The sequence below is a fragment of the Vipera ursinii genome, assembly GCF_947247035.1.
Source record: "Vipera ursinii genome assembly, chromosome: 3".
In the NCBI taxonomy this organism is placed as follows: domain Eukaryota; kingdom Metazoa; phylum Chordata; class Lepidosauria; order Squamata; family Viperidae; genus Vipera; species Vipera ursinii.
The window spans coordinates 194,116,011-194,133,801 of NC_139516.1; positions in this window are offsets into that span (position 1 = coordinate 194,116,011).

Here is a 17,791-nt window from a genome sequence, read left to right on the forward strand (position 1 = left end):
TTTTTCACACATCATGCCAAATTATAATGTGGCTAAGCATGTAGTATAAATCTAGGAATTGCTTATAAGTGGTCATTTATAATTTAGCCTGTTGAGAAAACCCATCCAATTTTGAGTTATTTAATAAGCCATGATTGATCAAACACAAGCTTTGCACCCTATGTGAAGATGTCTTTTCATTTAATCATAGGTCAATTTCATCCTGGAAAGTTTAAAATCTTCACTACTTGAGAAAACAACAACAACAACACTGGATTCCATTCCTGCCTTCCTCCATTGTCTTATGTCTTTGTTTCAGAACAAATCAAGGTCTCCTTGTAGGAAATAAATACAGATCAAAGCAAATATGCCAATGGGGGGCAAGATGACAAGAGAGGTCTCCATTGCAGAAGTGTGAGACAGGTTTAGAAGTCATTCTCGATCTTATGTCATCAATGGCCCAAGGAAACTGCCAAACAGAACTCCAGCTGAGAACCCTTTCTCCCAGCTGTGTCTTGAGAATGCTAATCAAAGATTATCACAGTCAGTATTTTGCTCTGTTGAGGATACAATCTCCCGCAAGACACGTTTGATTGAAAAAAAAAGAGAAAAGTCATCTGAAAATATTAACAGCCTGGAAAGAGAAATGTACAATATTTATGAGTGCCAGCAGTGATGGGGAGGTGGTCAACTTTGAATTACCCTAGAGTGGGAGAGCAATATTTTCTCTCTTGTCTGCAGAATGCGATGGGTTTAAGGGGACTATAAGCTTAAACCTTCAATTTCACTGCAATAGGCTGGTTTTTCTCATTCTGTGTGGGATTAGAGGCCAAGAAAAGTGATGCTTTCAGAAGGTATAGCAACCTAAAAAATACCATGATGTCTATAATTTAAATGTAGCACAATTTCATTGGAACATTTGGGTGCAATTCTGACTTAGCATTTGAGTTGATTCAGAGAATCAGTTCATGTAAAATGTTTAAATCAGTTGAGAAAAATCAGTCTGGCTTAGTACAAATTTCTCCAAGACCTTGGGCTAAATTGAGTTAATTAGGACTGATATGAACTGTTACAATAGAAAGGTATATAGTCATTGACACTCTGTTCAGCCTTTAGCAGGAAATGATGGTTAACACGCTTAGTGAAGACTGAAGCAGCAGCTGCATAGCCTTGCAGAAGGTAAAGGTGTTCCTCAACTTACAACCATTATTGAGCCCAAAATTTCTGTCTGTTTGACATTTGCTAAATGAGCTTTGCCCCATTTTATGACCTCTCTTGCCACAGTTGTTAAGTGAATCACTACAGTTGTTAAGTTAGTAACATACTGTAGTTGTTAAGTGAATCAGGCTTCCCCATTGCTTGTCAGAAGGTTGCAAAAGGGGATCACCTGACCCTGGAACACAGCAGAGGTCATAAATATCAACCAGTTGCCAAGCAGCTGAGCTTTGATCACATGATCATGGGGATGCTGCATAGGTTGTAACTGTGAAAAATGGTCATAAGTCACAATTTTCAGTGCCGTTGTAAATTTGAACGAACTGTTGTAAATTGGGAATTATTTGTACTTGGCAATGCCAACCACATGTTCCTCCCCACTCAGAGAGTTGATCAGGAGAAAAGAGTAATCCTTTTCTGCAAGAAGCCATCTCTAAGATCAGGGGTCTTCAAACTTGTCCCTTTTATGACTTGTGGACTTCAACTCTCAGAATTCCTCAGCCAGGCACATTGGCTGAGGAATTCTGAGAGTTGAAGTCCACAAGTCATAAAAGGGACAAGTTTGAAGACCCCTGTCCAAGATGATTGATTTCACCATCACTTTCTCCTGCTATTCACCTCCATGCTCAATAACCGGGTGTTTCTTAATTTAAAATTAAAAACAGTTTATCTCCCTTTTTCATAGAAATCTCTTTCCTTATTTACACAGAATGTCCTACACATATAAACATGCACACAATTTTCTTATAACTCTGGTCACGAGCAAGTTATTTTGCCTTAATTGAGTAGATTTGGCTTATTAAGTCTAACCGGGTTGTTAAATTGTATTTTTCATGTATTGATCTATTTTCTTTTATGCCATTGGTTTTCTTGGAGCTGCCAATTGAGCTGAAAATGAAAGATATTTAAATGCAAAATAAATATGACCATAGACAGGAATTTCTCTTGTGAGGGAATCAGACTTTCCTAGTTTATGTAGTTAATTCTTTTTGAGAAACAGCACATTTAATCAGAGTAATTCAAAATAAGATTTTGTTTGATTGCAATGAACACTAAGGAGCAGTTCTGGACACCTTTTGTAATCATGCTCAAACACTTCACACAACACACACATACTTGCACACCCAGATACGACCTTTCCCTTAAAATAGAAACAGATAGCTTCCCAGTGCTCCTTTTGGCTGCGCATCTGCAGTTGATAGAAAGAGGCAGCATGTTCTAGGTCCTTGTTTCTTTTCTATATAATCACCTGTGTATTTTCCCCATGTTTGTTCATACATAGTAAAAATCTTTTAAGAGTCCCAAAGAAGATAGTGGAATTTTATATTGTGATTGAAGTACTCTAAAAATGCCCAGCAAATGCATTTGCACTTGAAAACAAACAAACTATTGATTTCAAAATTCTATAAATTCTATTTGACTTTCTGCTTTGATTCAGAAAAATCCTCCCCTGAGGTCCTGCAGTCAATAATGAAATACTTCAGAATGTGAAGAGGACACATTTTGCAGAGAGGGATCAAAGGGAAATAGATGGGGCTTTGCTGCCAACAAAATATCTCTTCATTAATGAGAGACCTATGCAAGGAACAGTAAAACAAGGGGGGAAAAATAGTTTCTGCTTAAAAAAAGGAAGTCTGCTAATGTAAGTTATTTGCAGAAAAGATTAATACTGGCCAATTGTTGTTTAAAGGTTCTATAGTATAATGTTTCTCTTTATGAAATTGTATGATTTACATCATAATGTGTCTCAGTAGTGCAGAATTTAGCAACCTTTAACTTTATGAAACTTTAATGGATTACTGCCTTGTCATGGTGAAGGGGCTTTTGTAATTCAATGAAGCTATGAGTTATGCCGTGCAGGGCCACCCAAGATGGACAGGTCATAGCAGAGAGTTCTGACAAAATATGATCCAATGGAGAAGGAAATGGCAACCCACTTCAGCATCTTTGCCATGAAAACCCTATGGACAGTACCAAAAGGCAAATGATATGATGCTGGAAGATGATCCCCTCAGGTCAGAAGGTGTCCAATATACTACTGGGGAAGAGCAGAGTGCTAGTACTAGTAGCACCAGAAAGAATGAAGCGACTGGGCCAAAGCCAAAAGGATGCTCAGCTGTGGATGTAACTGGTGGTGAAAGGAAAGTCCGATGCTATAAATATTTTTTCTCCATAGGAACCTGGAATGTAAGATCCATGAAACAAGGCAAGCTGGACGTGGTCAAATAAGAAATGACAAGACTGAACATCGACATCTAAGCAATCAGTGAACTAAAATGGAAAGGAATAGATTAATTTAATTCAGATGACCATCAGTTATACTACTGTGGGAAAGAATCCCTCAGAAGAAATGGAGTAGCCTTCATAGTCAATAAAAGAGTAGGAAAAGCAATACTGGGATACAATCCCCAAAATGACAGAATGATCTCAGTTCGAATCCAAGGCAAACCATTCAATATCACAGTAGTTCAAGTCTATGCCCCAACCACCAGTGCTGAAGAGGATGAAATTGGCCGGTTCTATGAAGCCCTACAGCACCTTATAGAACTAACACCCAAAAATGATGTCCTTATCATCATGGGGGATTGGAATGCTAAAGTAGGAAGCCAAAAGATAACTGGAATAACAGGCAAGTTTGGCCTTGGAGTACAAAATGAAGCAGGGCACAGGGTAATAGAATTTTGTCAAGAGAATATGATGGTCATAGCAAACACTCTTTTCCAACAACCCAAGAGATGGCTCTACACATGGACATCACCAGATGGTCAACACAGAAATCAGATTGACTATGTGCTCTGCAGCCAAAGATGGAGAACGTCTATACAGTCAGTAAAAACAAGACCAGGAGCTGACTGTGGCTAAGACCATGAGCTTCTCGTTGCAAAGTTTAGGCTTAAACTGAAGAAAGTAGGGGAAAGCACTAGGCCACTCAGGTATGAATTAAATCATATCCCTGTTGAATATACAGTAGAGGTGACAAATGGATTTAAGGAATTAGATCTGATAGACAGAGTGCCTGAAGAAGTATGGAGGGAGGTTCACAACATTGTACAAGAGGTAGCAACTAAAACCATCCCAAAGAAAAAGAAATGCAAGAAAGCAAAATGGCTTTCTGAGGAAGCTTTGCAAATAGCTGAGGACAAGAGGGAAGTGAAAGGCAAGGGAGAAAAAGAAAGATACATCCAATTGAATGCAGAATTCCAGAGAATAGCTAGAAGAGATAAGAATGCCTTCTTAAATGAACAGTTTTGGAAAACTCAACAGTGGCCACAGGATTGGAAAAGATCAGTTTACATTCCAATTCCAAAGAAAGGCAGTGCCAAAGAATGTTCAAACGATCGCACCATTGCACTCATTTCACATGCTAGTAAAGTTATGCTTAAAATCCTACAAGCTAGACTCTAGCTGTATGTGGATCAAGAACTACCAGAAGTACAGGCAGGATTTTGAAGAGGCAGAGGAACTAGAGATTGCCAACATACGCTGGATCATGGAGAAAGCTAGGGAATTCCAGAAAAACATCTACTTCTGCTTCATTGACTATGCTAAAACCTTTGATTGTGTGGATCACAACAAATGGTGGCAAGTTCTTAAAGAGATGGGAGTACCAGACCATCTTATTTGTCTCTTGAGAAACCTATATGCGGGTCAAGAAGCAACAGTGAGAACTGGACATGGAACCACTGATTGGTTCAAAATTGGGAAAGGAGTCTGGCAAGGCTGTATACTGTTGCCTTGCCTATTTAACTTATATGCAGAGCACATCTTGAGAAAGGCAGGGCTAGATGGAATTAAGATTGCTGGGAGAAATATCAACAACCTAAGATATGCAGATGATACCACTCTAATGACAGAAAGTGAAGAAGAACTAAAGAGCCTCTTGTTGAGAATGAAGAAGGAGAGTGCAAAAGTTGGCTTGAAATTTAACATTAAGAAAACCAAGATCATGGCATCCGGCCCTCTCAATTCCTGCCAAATAGATGGGGAAGAAATGGAGGTAGTGACAGATTTTATTTTCCTGGGCTCCAAGATCACTGCAGATGGGGACTGCAGCCAATAAATTAAAAGACGCTTGCTCCTGGGGAGGAAAGCCATGGCAAATCTAGACAGCACACTAAAAAGCGAAGACATCACCCTGTCAACAAAAGTTCGTATAGTCTAGGCCATGGTCTTCCCAGTTGCAATGTATGGCAGTGAAAGCTGGACCATAAAAAAGGCTGAGTGCCAAAGAATTGAGGCCTTTGAACTGTGGTGCTGGAGAAGACTCTTGTGAGTCCCTTGGACTGCAAGGCGATCGAACTGGTCAGTCCTAGAGAAAATCAACCCTAACTGCTCTTTAGAAGGACAGATCCTGAAGCTGAAACTCAAATACTTTGGCCACCTAATGAGAAGGAAGGACTCACTGGAGAAGAGGCTAATGCTGGGAAAGATTGAGGGCAAGAGAAAAAGGGGACGACACAGAATGAGGTGGCTGGATGGAGTCACTGAAGTAGTAGGCATGAGCTTAAATGGAGTCCAGAAGATGGTAGAGGACAGGAAGGCCTGGAGGGAATGTTGTCCATGGGGTCGCGATGGGTCAGACACAATTTCGCAGCTAACAACAAAGTAACATTACATAGTTCATTACTCATCTTTTCTTTAATTTGCACAATAGTGCCTCTATTATTTTAAGGTGGAAAGAAATCACTCCAGGTTCTTATTCGGTAAATGTCTCTATTTCACAGCAGCTTCTTACTGAAGACAGTTCATTTAAGTATGATTCAATATTTGAAGGTATGGTATGATGTAAGGTTTAGAACCACATTGCAGGTGACTTGGAGTGGTCAATAAAAAAAATGATGTGGATATCATTTTGAATCAAAGCCATGGACCAGATTTTGCTTACTCTGTGAAGCTGTTAACATCCTTTAAAAGTAAAAGTTAAAATATGAAACCTGCAAGAACATTTTAAAGTTTTAACTGGCAGTCTGCATACCTTTATCCCCATCGTAGTTGGTTATTTAGTTCATTGGTTTTCACACCATCCATCTCATTGATACAACACCTCTAGGTAGCTCACAATATAATAAAAAAGTTTTTTTAAAAAAAAAGACAAGGCAAGGCAAGGCAATTAAAATTAGGAGAGTTAAATTAGAAAATGTGTTTTTCCAGTATCAAGGAAAGCTACCCTCAATCCACACATCAAAGCTGAATGAAGGAGCTGCTCATTCATACCAAGATGCCAGGTCTACAGTAGGAACAGTTCCAATATTCTGTTCATACAGAATGATATTTTCAGGACCGACATCATACGTTGTTGTTAACACCTGCCAAGCTGCATCAATGTTCACATGAAAGTTCACTTTTCGGGGGTGCTCACTCCAGTGCACATTCCTCATCCTGTCCTTCTTACCAGCAAATCCAGTTCACATATATCTATGGGTTTGTTTGGTTTTTTTTAAAAAAATAACAAAACCTAAAATTCACTCAGCAGCATATCTATCAATTGATGGTTAATACAAGTAACACAGGAAGATGCTAATAGTATGTCACAGATTTTACTTTGATTTGCAAATGAGAGGATCAATTACACATCTCTCTGGAGAGAACTGCATGCTTGCATGCCACCATGTAAGAAGCCTTGCTCAATCACCAAATTATGGGAATGTCCACTGCTAAAGTTTCAATGGCTTGATCAACAGGACAAATAATTGTTTAGTCTAACCTTAAAACCACTCATCCCTCCTCCCAGTATTGTGGCAACCGAAAACAAAGCAAAAATGGCTTCAGCCAAGATTGATGGATAGATGGATAGACCAGACAGATGAGATAGGTTTACAGCATCTGTAGTTCTTGACCATGAGTTATGACCACTCCTCATACTTACAACCATTGCAGCATCCCCAGGTCATGCGCTCAAAACATGGGTGCTTGGCAACCTGCATGTATTTACAACAGTTGCAGTGTCCTGTCATTGTCATTTGATTACCATTTGTAACCTTCCCAGCCTAACAAGCAATGTTTCTGGGGAAGCTTGATTTGCTTAATGACTGCATGACTCACTTAAGAACCATGGCAAAAAAAGACTGTAAAATAGATGCAGCTCACTTAACAATGGAATGGAACACTTAACAATGGCAATTCTAGTCATAAATAGAGGTTTATCTGTAATGTGAAAGTTCTATTCATGTTTAAGTAATGCTTTGTTTAATGCAGGCAAGCCAGTAAATAAACAAATCTTTGTTTGGACATAAATATTTGGGCATAATTTCTATATCTGTTGAAGAAAAAAAGGTTGAGGAAGAGCCAGCATGGATTCTGCCAAAGAAATTCCTGCCTTTTGGAGAACGTTAACAGAGGGAGATCCAGCAAACAATTTGATAAAACATCCTTAGATGCATAAATGTACATTTCTGGAATTAAAAACTATAGCACAAAAATTAGTAATCCAGCAGGAGTCATCCAACAGAACCAGTGTGATGTTCTGATGTTCTATCTGAATTTTTTTCCCTACAAGTTACTTGCAGCTAATGTTCCTGCAATGGGGATTCAGTAATGAAGATACCTGAGTTCTCCTACTATTGCAGAAGTGTGGAGGTAAGCACAAAATCTTCAACTAATGATCCATGAAGCTGTAGTGTCTCTGATCTCATAAAAAAGAGTAACAATACATTCATGGATTTTAGGTTATTTTTGCCCTATACTAGAACAAAGAAAAGGTCACAATCATGACCCTTAAAATGACATCTTAAAGCAAATGGTTAGGTCTTTCTCCATAGCTTACTATGAGGGCAACACTTAATTTATTTCATAACTGACCTCTTTTAAAAATGTCTGTGAACGGGGAAAAAAACTGATTTAGCATCTCATATGTGGGAACTGCTAGAAGTGGTTGCAAGGAACTCTAAAGGTAGTGTTTAAATCTCTTATAAACATGACATACCCAGGCCTAAAAATTAGTACAAGGAAGATAACTTTTGCCTTGACTGATATGTTGAAATAATTGTACCATATATCTGCTAGTTTCTCTGCATGAGGTAGGAACAAAATAATATAGATGAATATGCTATGAAGAGGATAGGAACACTTACGCACATTTCTGAAATATGTTTTATCTTGCTTCTAGACTAATGTCTTGTCTCCAGACTAGTGTGAGAAGAATGATAGACACCCATAAAGGTTTATTTCTGACTGCTTTCTTGCAGCCCCCATCCTTCTTTCTTTCTTGTTTAAAGTATGATTCAGACTAGTCTCTGATATAGGAGCCTTGTTCAGATATTTCTGGATGTAAATCCTAACACATGAGGAATGGAGAGCAGATCTCACTGTCTCCACTTTTAATTGGTGACACCATTGAAGAACTAGTTCCATAATTAGTGCACTTGTCCAGGAAGAATTCACATGTATCAAAGTCTTCCCAATATCCTGAATCCAGAATTCCAACTGACATGGATGCCCTTGTGAGTTCCCCATCCAACTGACATGGATGCCCTTTGTATAACAAAGGGTTGTAACTGGAGACAATCATGATGTATTTTTGAAAATGTGATCTTCAGTGACGTCATCAGTGTGATGTGGAGAGGGGAGGGACTGCTCATCCCTTCTCATGTGCTGAATTGTCAATGTAAAGGGATTATCTGAACATGGCTAAAGACATACAGTGCCCATGTATAATCAGAGAAAATTGGAAAAATCTGTCTTGTAAGGATGCAAATTCATCAGTTTGGTGCATTCAACGAGCTCTGTTAACTGGGTCGTATCATGTGTCATGACGTAGAAACCTTCATCTTTCAGAGGCAGAGAGGAATGCAAGGAGAATTATATAACATAAAATCTGAACAAAGGTGATTTCAGTCTTCAAGTCTGGCCTTAGGTGAAATTCTGTAGCATTTTAGATGCACATTTCAGAAGCTTTCCAGTGTTATTTCTAGATTTAAATTCAATTGTTTGCAAAGTCAGCTTTCTTCCAAGAATCACTCATCCCTTGGCCTCAATGATACAAGGATAACATTCATTTTGCCAAGAATGTCAATTCTCTAAATCCTCAATGTTGCTTATATTATTGACCAAAACTATATTCATTTTCCATTTCAACAGGAACAAATCCTTTGCATGCCCATCATTAATTCACTGAGCAAAGATAGGCATGTCATCCTGTCAGATAAAAAAGTATCATAACCTCAATTAGCCATTGTGCTGTTCTTGCATAAAAGAAAAAAAAAGATCATTGTTTTTTCATTCCCAATTTTTTTCTTCACAGATTTGCACCATTTAGACCAAGTTGATGACACATATCATATTCTTAGGATAAATGTGCAATTTTTCTTTAGAGCAAGTTGGAATGAAGCTGTGATTACTGTATCTTTTTTCCCCTCTCACTTTCTCTCTCTCCTCCCTTGTACGTTGCAAACTTGCCAAATTAATTCTGAAAGTGTGATATTAAAGCATTTTACAAAGCAGCCCCCACTTTGATTAAAGGATTTAATGAAATAGACTTTGTGGACAAGGGGAAAGGAAGCTTTGCTGTACAGATGAAGCTGTCCCTTTGGTATATTAATAGAAACAGATGAAAATACAGAGAACTTGAAGTAAACCTGCAGAGTTTATAACTGAAGCCAAGGGGTGAGTCAGAGGAAGAAAAAGGAGAAAAGTCCTTTTTCAGGTGAGTTATTATCTCCTTTGGTTGCATTATATTGTCTATAGATGTTTGATTATTCCATTCCTATAAAGAAGAATAGGGACGTGATGGCTCAGAGGGTTAGGACGCTGAGCTTGTCAATCAGAAGGTCGGCAGTTTGGCAGGTGGAATCCCGAGTGCCGCATAACAGAGTGAGTGCCTGTTACTCGTCCCAGCTTCTGACAACCTAGCAGTTCGAAAGCACGTAAAAATGCAAGTAGAAAAATAAGAACCACTATGGTGGGAAGGTAACAGTGTTCCGTGTGCCTTTGGCGTCTAGTCATGCCGGCCACATGACCACGGAGACGTCCTCAGAGTCAGAAACAACTAGCACACATGTGCGGGAGGAACCTTTACCTTAAAGGAAAAACACTATACAAAACCATTTATTGATGAGTTGTCTTTATTACTTGCCCCAATCCCAGAGGGCCCAAGTCAGTTTATATCAAACAGTCTCTTCGTGTTACCCCCTGATTTTAGCAGGATTGAGAAAGAGAGAGACTGGACTAATCATCTCATTACTGATTGAGGTGGACTTGATCTCCCAATCCTAGTCTGATATGTTTTCCATGTCTCTGTCTGTCTTCGTGCCTAGGGAAACCTAAGCATTTTTTTCTTACAATTACTTACCAATTTCATTTACCTAGGAAGGCAGCTTTGAATATTTATTTTTAAACACCAAATTCCTGTGTGTCAAATCCTTTTTGAGTTGTTGAATTATGATTTCCTTTTCTTTGACAGGTTCCTCACATGGCATGGTTAAAAAAAAAAATAGTCAATAAAGATCAAGCATTTTTATTTGACAAGGGAACTGTTCATGTGGAAAACCCAGAACAAGAAGCCGAGGAAATAATGGGCGGGGGAGGGAGACCCTTCTTAACTCTTTAAGAACTCAAACTTCTTAAAAGGTTTGAGGATCACTAAGAAGAATGAAGATAGAATAGGGCAATTTATATAAAACAAAAATATGAATAATCAAGAAGGAGTGTCTGTTCATAGCATAAGGAATTTCCCCATGGGAAATAACCAATTTTAAAATATATCTTAGCATTAAAAAGGGAATGAACAGGGTGAGATAGCTGTGCTTATTTATTTTTATTCATAGGTTTTTTGTTTGTGTTTTGTTGCATACTTTAACTCAAAGATTTGGAAGCAAGCATTATATATCTGTGATTTATCACTTTATACAAATATCATGTTCTCGGATAACGAAAACAGAGTTTTTTGCTTCATGGTTTTGATGTTACAGCTTAAGTCTATGTCACAAATACACAAATGGCTTGGGTGATGACCTGAAAGAGAAGAATTGTAGTAGTAAAAACAAGTCCACTAAACAGCTGAAAGGAGGCTGTAGGGAATTACATTTAGAACATCTCAGTTTAAAAGTACAAGATGGTGCTATCTCAGTTGAGCATAATTGCACACAAGAGTGAGAATTTGTTCTTAGAATTGGAAGCAATTTGAAAATTAAGCTATGAATGTAATAGAATACAAAACTGGCAGATACTTCTTTCTGTATTTATAACTGATGCTTTGACATTTAAAATGCTAGCAGAAAAGCAAAAAATGCATCTGCTTTTTTGTTACATGTTAATCAAATGCTAAATTTGTTTGAAAAGACAAATTGCTTCTTTTTAATGTCTCAAAGAGAAAACCCTAATTTTTAAATGAGAGATTCAAGCAGAGCAATGAGAGAGTAATTCAATCAGCAGTAAGGAGAAGCTTCTTAAATTTTGCAGATTTCTACATATTTCCCTTGAAGCTATTATTTAATCCTTGAAGCATCTACCTTCCTTTGGAAAGAAGGTTAATGATTCCTATTAATTAAAGGGTGTAATTAAAGATTCTTATATATATGCATACCTGGAACCTTAGGAATTTATCTAAAATTGAATGGATCCACTTAGCCAGTTGTCTACTCTGGGTGGCATATTTTAAATTCAATGCAAAAAGTTATACATTTCTGTCTTCTCCATATTACTATTATTATAATGTCATCCTTTGTGTAATTGTATTCTCTATAATACAAAATAATATTTCTCCAATCTCTTCCTTTACACACTGTGTGTCACTTCTCCAATTTAATCAATCAACCAACCAACCAACCAACCAACCAACCAACCAACCAACCATCCAACCAACCAACCAACCAATCAATCAGAATAGAACTGGAAGGGACCTTGGAGATCTTCTAGTCCAATCTCCTGCTCAAGCAGGTGACCTTATACCATTCTGAAGAGGAAGAGACATAATGGATGAAGCCAGCCTCACCTTTCTACCCAAATCCTTTATGTTATGGATAATAATAATAATAATAATAATAATAATAATAATAAGTTGGAAGGGACCTTGGAGGTCATCTAGTCCAATAGTTTGAGTTATGGGGCTGAAGTTTTTGTTTTATTGTTTGGAACCTAGAAGGTCATAGGAGCATGATGATGGTAGAATGACATTCCCAGAAAAATGGAACTTAAACTTTGAACTTTATTTGCCTTTGAGGAGTTCTGAGAATTTGTGTCATCCTTCAAACAGGTATCTGGGAGACTCTAAATTCTTATTTTGTCAAAAAATCTAGAAAAACAAAGTCTCAGTGGCAATATCTTGGGGGGTTTCTGTCAGCCACAAAACAACAACAAAAGCTTGAACCTAATGGTATGTGAAGCTTATAAAATTCCCACCCTTTCCATTAAAGCACAAGTATCAAACTTGGTGTGTCACATGACGTGTTGCGATGTATCGTGACATTTTTCACCTTGCCGGAGCTGGGGTGGGCGCAGCCTTCACATGATGCAACTGGCCCATGGGCCGGCAGTTTGACCCTCCTGCTTTAAAGCATAGGAATTTCCATTTAAGCTTGAGTTTGTTATATTTATAAAGATTTTTCCACTTCCGCGTAAATGTTAAAAAAAACATATAGATGCATTAGTCTTCCTTTCCTCATTTCCTTCTGAAATGTTAATCCTTCATAACATTATAAGTAACAAAATTCTAAAGGAGACTTTCATTATAATTCATATCTAATGAGCATACCTTTTTTCTTCCTTACTTTATAATATGAAGATGTTATGAACTGTCATGAATTGGCTTGTCAAAAACTAGATCTAATTGGCCAGATGGTGAGGACTCTTAAGGGACACTATAATTAAAGTAATACACTATAATTAAAGTGATACACTACAATTGATTCAACATGTTCAGCCACCGTGCCACCCAGTTCTTTCTAATGATAGCTCATTCTTTGCTTTCCTAAACATTAGGAATTAATGTTTAATTCTGTCAATTAAAAATTGAGGGAATAAATAGTAGGAGAGAAGAATGTATTCAGAGGCAAAAAGAAGCTCTTTGGAACATTAGAATTCAGAAATAAATGAACTCAGTATTTTAAAAATCTATTTAGACATGCAACCATGCACTGCAAAAATTGGAAAACGTGATGTTGTTATCTCACTGGGCTTAGCGCCATATAGTTATAAAGTCATGTTTTGGCCAATTATCAAATTATATGTATTTATAGTTTTCCATTTTTTAATTAAACATTTTCTCCTTGTACTTTCTCCTAGTTAAGCATTGCTGAAAAGAACACATCACCTATAAACCTTGAGGGTTTCAGCATTATTCTAAATTGCCTTTTGAAAATTAATGAGCTGCTTCCTACCATGTTTGCTTGAATATTCCAGACAGATATGCCGTTCTTGCAATGACAATATTACGATTTTATAGAATAATTCCAATCAGAGACCCTGTGCAGATTCAAGTCAAAGTTAAAGAAATCAGTTTGCACTGTATCTTACCAAACTTCCTTTGTCTGATAGCTTCCATAACTTCCTTTGATTGTTTTTTAAAAATGTTTTCAACTGTTTTTGTTCTCTTTATTTCTAAAAAAAAACCATGCCACTTTTAGATGTGCTTCTGTGGGGCTTAGGCATTATAAAGTATTTAGTTTCCAAATTCTTCCCTCCATAGCTGGCAATGTGAAAATGATTCAAAGCATATGACTTTGAAATACTGTTCCAGGAGACCATGGGTGTCAAGCTCACCACATCGCGTGACATGTCATGACATAGTGTGATTTTCCCCCTCTTCAGCTGGGGTGTGTGCGGCTTCCACATGACACATCCGACCAGTGGGCTGGTAGTTTGACACCCCTGAAGTAGACCAGACAGTAATGAGCAATTTACAGGAGAGCAAATCTATCATACTGGGGTAGGCTCAGTTTCAGGCTTAGGTTACTTTCAATTTATTCTATAGCAGTTGAACATTTTTCATGCACATTTCTCTGACATATGTATTTGTGTAAGTATGTTCCATAATACATATTTTGTGTACATTTCTCTGATTTTAGAGTGAGCTGAGCTGAAAAATTGATAAAACTGTGGATCTCAGTGTATAAGAGTGTCCTGGCTTACATATACCCAGCCACTAGATTAGAATCAAGCAAAGTGAGGCGCTACATATCATTGGTAAAAAGGTATATGGGGAAAAAGTTAAAGAATGCTTCAGTCTATGCTATCTTAATTATATTAATGTCTTCTTAAAACCTAACTGGCTGTTCTGCTCATTCTGTTGGCTGGAACTGTATGGAATACAAGAAGAAATTAAGCATTATGTGGATTTTTTAGAGGTTTCTATTTGTCATATGTTGAAAATAATATTCATACCGAGAATCACCAACTAATTAGTTAGCCTAGGAAAGGGCTGGGGAATTCTGAAATTCAAAAGTCTTAAAGTTGTCAATTTTGGAGTCCCCTGGTCTAGCAGCTCATGATGATGATGTTTCCATTCAGTTGATCTGATTCTTGGCTATTCTAATGGAATAAGTGCTTGGAAAAGAGAGATAGCTGAGGAGAATGCTGCATGTGGCTCATGACTTCTTGTGGAAATAATCTGTGGAAAGAGAGCATGGTACAAATTCTGAATAACAAACATACTATTTACAAGGACTGCTCCTCAAATTAAGTAGCCATCTTAATTTTCATTGAACATATCAGCTGCTTGCTAAATTGCCATCATTTGTATTCTATCTGAGCAAATTTCTCTTTAAGGATCTCCTCCTAGTGTAATGAGATAAGCAAACCATTCAAAATCCAGTATAATGATTGATTGAATATTCTGTTTTATTCCTCCATTTCAGATTGTGGATTCCTTTGCTTTGCCTGTTAAAATGGTTGTATTAGGGGATATGATAAAATATTCAGAAAGTAATTTAGAAACTACTCACTCATGCTTGCGAGAGTCGCTTCAGCTGCTTCAGAGGCAGAATTTCCCTTCTTATTTTTGCAGTGAATTAAAGTTAGGCATTTGGCTGTCTGAAGAGATAGAGAAATAGCTCATACTGAAAACAGGAGCAGTCTCCTTTATAGTTCAGTCAAGCAATTTCATGACTGTGCTGATGTTGCAATTGTATTATTTAGTTGTGCTTCTTCCCTACTTATAAGTGGATCTTGCACTGAGTTTGGGGAAAGCAGGACTAATCCATCAAGATTTTTTTTATCTGTATGCTGAGAATGTGTTAGGTTATGGAGACCAAATGGCCCAGCATTTGCTCAGAGTGTACATTTTATGATAGTCTTTGCAAATTTGCATCAGGAAAGACATGATTGGGATAAAATGTTCTCAATATTAAATTAAAGTTGTCAATTTTGGAGTCCCCTGGTCTAGCAGCTCATGATGATGATGTTTCCATTCAGTCGATCTGATTCTTGGCTATTCTAATGGAATAAGTGCTTGGAAAAGAGAGATAGCTGAGGAGAATGCTGCATGTGGCTCATGACTTCTTGTGGAAATAATCTGTGGAAAGAGAGTATGGTACAAATTCTTGTGTAGAATCCTGACTTGGACATATAGTTATCAAGACTGGTTAATGTGATAAAATAATTCACTTACAAAAATGACATTAATATCTTATACTAATGGGATGCAAATATGTGAACAACCAGTTCTCTGTGTGGATGCCACTTCTGGAAGTCTGTTCTGGGTCTGGGGAACAAAAAAAGAGCTACTGGCTCTGCCAAACTGGTGTGAACTGACTGAATTCCACCACTGCTAATGGGTATATTAGAGAACTACGGTTCTTCCCTTCCCTTCAGAGATCCTTGCCAGATCAACATACTTTTGAACTTTATTTTTTCTTTTGTATGCTTCTCCATTAATAGCAAATTTGGTTCCATTGTCTTTGGTCTTAGAGAACATTCCATTATGTTTTGTAAACATCAGCCAAAATCCCTACTATTTCCATAATTTCTTCAGCATAAAGGGGAAGAGAGCTAATGCTGTTGAGCTCAGAGTCAATGGTTCTCGAGAATACCCTTATTCTCAAATGAGGACTCAAACAAGATGGTTATGAATTGGGGCAGACAGGAAGAGAGAAGAAACATAAATAGAAGGCAGAGGTGCAAACCCAGGACTATTTTGTACCTCTTTTTGTTAAAGGGATTCTTGTTTCATGGTGGACTTTGGATTCCTGATTAAATATTAGTCTTATAAATATAAGACTTTCAATGGTTTGCTTTCAAATGATTTTTGCTTTAAAGTACATGATTCATTGGAATTGGATGAAATGCTCTTTGTGGACACTAGAAATTGGCACTAAAACTTTAATTCCTAGAGTGCTTGGAAATGAAGGGATGTTAATATAAAAATATATCAGATTCAATATTTATATATGTTTATATTTATTATTGTATTGTATTTTCAAGATTCCTTTTTTGTGTTGTTATTACGATTGGTAGTATACCCCAACCTTCTTCTTTTGTAATATAAAGTTACTGAGCAATGTTTTATTTATTTTTAATTTAGGCTGTGATTTTATTCTTCATTCTCTGACATTTCCATTATGAAAAAAGAAGAGGTAGATGAACATATGATTCTTTGAAATGTTCTTTAAACATTTTCCAACTAAGGAAAGAAGGTACATATTTTTGACAGGCAACAAATCTGTCTGAGGGACCTTCTCTTCTCAGTTATATCCATCTGACCCACGTGAGAAGACAAGGAATGTTGTGGGTCCTGTCTTCTAAGGAGGTATATCTGGTGGGACCGAGAAGTGGCTCCCTCCCTTTGGAATAACATCAGTGCAAAGATTAGAGCGGCCCCCATTTTGACACTCTTTCATAAGGCCCTGAAGACCTGGTTTTGCCAATGGGCCTGGGGAACTCAGAGTGAGATTAAGCCCATCAAATGGTTCATTTGATTGTGTGTTGTCACCAAGGGGGTGGCGATTATTGTTTTTTATTCTTCTGTATTTTGTTTTTATTGTTTGTAAGCTACCCAGACTCACTGAGTGGCCATATAATCTTCTAAATAAATAAAATAAGTTGAGTAGTTTTTGTAAAGTTTCATAAATAACAGAATAATAGAGTTCAAAAGAGACCTTGGTAGTCTTTTAGTCCAACCCCTGCTCAAGCAGAGACCCTATACCATTCTGAACAAATGACTGTCCAACCTTTTCTTAAAAACCTCCAGTGATGGAACACCTAGAACTTCTAGAGTATGGGTGTCAAACTTGCTGCATCATGTGATGTGTCTGTCATGGTTCCGATTAATGAGACAGTTCAAACAACATTCAGGCATTGTTTTATCTAAAAAGTCTATAATAATGAAATGAAGCATCCGCACTCATGGATGGATGCCAGAATCTGAATTCTCCTCCCCTTGACCCCCACATCATACAGAATTTCCTTCTCTTATTTACACTTCATGAAGCACATTTACCAATTAATTCAACACACAAAGTTTCACTTCCCTTCTGAAGCAGCTCCCTTATCTTGTCAAAACATCTGGGTTGCATTTCTCCCGCATTTTAGTGATTCAAAACCCAACAATTAAAGCAAAAGGCTGCCTCTTATATGTATTGTCAGTGCAAAAACATGTCAATGTTTGTAGCATTGACAATGTTGTGATGTATTGCAACTTTTTTTTGCATTGCCAGAGCTGGGGTGAGAG